Raw genomic sequence first — 3,385 nt, 5'->3', positions numbered from 1 at the left:
CTACTCATCCAGGTGGATTCTCTAGCTCAGTCAATGGCTCCACCATCCACCTGAACTCTCTTATTCTCATCTTCTCCACCTTCCACCACACATTCTTCCCCCAAACCCATGATTATTAAATGTGGTTATGAGAACTGTTACTGTAGAGAAGAAGAAAAGGAAAGAATTAAGAACTAGGATTTTAAACAGTGTTCATGGTTTATCTAGAATTAAAAATCCTGTTTTCAAGACAGTATTCTAAGGTTATGTGAAGTATCATAAGGTTATCTGAAATATTTCATGATTGAGATGTTTGCTTGATGAAAACATAAATTTACTAGAGGAGAGTAGTGGGAAAAAATTCCTAGACCAGAAATCAGGCACCAAACATTTAAGTATAGATTTTGTCACTAATTACTTGTTCTTGGCTAATAAGTCATTTACTACATTTGTGTCTGAGTTTTCTAATCTGTCAAATGGCTATGAAAATTAATACCATCCTTATGCAACTCACAGAGATGTTTCACCACAAAGGAAAGATTATTATCATTAAAAGTGTCAGGGAGGAAGCATAATCAAATAGAATATTAAAAGAATAATCCTTCATGACCAAGTAGGGTTCAGAAGTAAAACAGTTTAATATTTGGGCATCTATTAATATTCCTCACTACATTAACAGATGGAAGAAAAGTCATACAATTATTGAGAAAGATGCCCAGAAACAATTGGGAAAATTCAACATTAATTTACGATTAAAAAAAAAAAACTTAGGAAGTTTTCTTTTAATGTTTGGCTGGCTAGTTACATTTACTATGTGTTTCTCATAAATGTAGTTTTAGAGTAAAGAGTTTCAAAAGCCCTTGCTTTCAAAAAAAATGCTTTTCTCTCTTCCCTTTTGAGGACATTGCTAAAGCACCAAAGGCCAAAATGAAGTTCAATCTCTTTATGACTTCTGCCCGGAGGAAGAAACATAAAAGTCATCTCAATGCACCTTCCCACATTAGCAGGAAGATTATGCTTTCCCTTCTTTTCAAAGAGCTGAGACAGAAGTACAATGTTCGATCCGTGCCCATCTGAAAGGATGACGTATAGGCTGTGTGAGGGCACTACAAAGGTCAGCAAATGGGCAAATTAGTCCAGGTTTACAGGAAGAAATATGTCATCTACATTGAACAAGTAGAGAGAGAGAGGGCAGATGGCACAACTGTCCATGTGGGCATTCACCCTAACAAGGTGGTTATCACTAGACTAAAACTGGGCAAAGACCACACAAAATATCCTTAAATGTAAAGGCAAATCTCACCAAGTGGGAAAGGAAAAGGGCAAATACAAGGAAGAAACAATTGAGTACATGCAGGAATAAAGTCATCTTATATATGACTTTAAATAAATTGTTAAAGTGGAAAAAAAAAAGGCTTTTCAATTAAAAAAAAAAAACTACCCAACAAGCATGAAAGAATAGAATTTGAAGTAGAATTTCATTATTTGAAATCATCTTAAAGATTTATACTTGTTGCATTATTTTCTTTTTACAGATATTATGGGTCACAGCCTTGATTTACTGATACACAGTCTTAAATCAGAAACGCAGTCTCCAATAATAACTGTGTGAAAGAACACCTGCTCTGGGCTCAACAGTATAGAAGCAGAGGCACAAAATGAATTTTGATTTTTCTTTTCTTTTTTTTTAAAGAAATTATCTGCAGACATTCCTGTCTCTTTCCAGCAACTCAAGCTGACTATTTCTAATGGGAACACAAAGACCAGTCATTCAGCTCTCCCACCCCTGGCCTTTCCCGCTGCTTCCACACCATAGAATGAATGCCGGCAGCCTTGAATTATTTCCAAGTCACTGGTAGTGCAAGAAAGCTAGCAGAGTTTGTATTTATGTCTACTTTCTTCAGTGTAAAAGTGAGTTGCCTGTATTTCAAGCCATAGAATTACAGAGCATTGTTATTGAAAGAAGTCTGAGAAACCCAGTCTAAACCAGTAGTTTTCAACCCTGGCTGCACACTGGAATAAATAGAGGACTTTTAAACAATTAATGATGCCCTGACTTCACCCTCTGAGTCTAATTTAATTAGTCTAGGAAGAGACCCTGACTTTGGTAGTGTTTTATTTTTCTTTTTATTGAAGTAAAATTAACATACAGTGTTCTATTTGTTTAAGGTGTAAAATATGATTCGACATTTCTATACATTACTCAATGCTCATCAAGGTAAGTGTGCTCTTAATCCCCTTTATCTATCACCTCCCCTCTGGCGACCACCCGTTTGTGATAGCTAGCTAGATGATAGATAGATAGATAGATAGATAGATAGATAGATAGATAGATGATAGATAGATTCTTTTGTTAGAGAGAGCATGAGCAGTGGGAGAGGAAGAGGGTGAGAAAATCTCATGCAGGCTCCACACTCAGCACAGAGCCTGACAGGGGGTCTGATCATATGACCTCAAGATCATGACCTGAGCCAAAATCAAGAATCCGACGCCCAAATGACTGAGCCACCCAGGCACCCTGTAACATATATTTAAGACCCTATTTAATTTCTTTGTTCATTTGTTTTGTTTCTTAAATTCTACGTATGAGTGAAATCACATAGTATCTGATTTCTCTGACTTATTTCCCTTAACATTCATTATACCCTCTAGGTCCATCCATAGATGAATGGAGAGAGAAGATGTGGTATACATATATATAGTGCAATATTACTGGCTTTGGTAATTTTTGAAAGCTCCCCCAAGTGATTCTAACATGTAACTGCAGTTATAAAACACTACTGTAGTTTAATTTTTTCATTACCCTAGCAAACATAGACCCAGAGTGACCAGCTAGATAATGGCAGTTCTCATTGACTTACAGGTAATACTTACGCTAAGATTTCCAAAACTTGGGAATGAGTCAAAAAAGATGACTGTGTCCATTCAATGCCTTCCTAAAACATGGTCATAAGCCCACCCAAGGGTCATCTTTTAAGACACAACACATTTGTAAGACATGTTTAAGTCTGTAAAGGTTAGATGTTAATTTGCGGAAATTAATATTATACAAATGAGTTTTTGTATAATAGAAATAACAATTATTTCTATTCAGCCAAGAAGATAACCCCAAAGATTATGATTTTATTGGCCTATGGAACATGAACCAGTTTTGTATCAAATTTAGCAATCCTATTCCAACATATTTTTACATTTATATTCTCGCTCACTCTTGCTCTCTCTCTCTTTCTCCCTCCCTCCCTCCTAATATATCATCTACTTTCTCAGTGTCTCGGTTTTCTAACTGGCTTTATCATCTTTCTGGTTACCTCATTAATGAGAAATAAAACTTTGATACTTGCTCACTACATATTTATATGAAAACTATGAATATAAAATTATGAGAACTATGTTTTGACACTAGGAA

The 3,385-nt window shown here is 35.6% G+C and overlaps 1 pseudogene; it reads left to right on the top strand.

Moving 5' to 3' along the window:
* The first annotated feature begins 906 nt into the window (after positions 1–906).
* LOC123798042 (large ribosomal subunit protein uL24 pseudogene) lies at positions 907–1,342 on the top strand (annotated as a pseudogene).
* The last annotated feature ends 2,043 nt before the right edge of the window (positions 1,343–3,385 follow it).

Source organism: Ursus americanus, chromosome 1 (assembly GCF_024610735.1).
Source record: "Ursus americanus isolate L20-20 chromosome 1, mUrsAme1.1.p, whole genome shotgun sequence".
Classification (NCBI taxonomy): domain Eukaryota; kingdom Metazoa; phylum Chordata; class Mammalia; order Carnivora; family Ursidae; genus Ursus; species Ursus americanus.
This window is presented reverse-complemented; position numbering and strand designations above follow the sequence as displayed.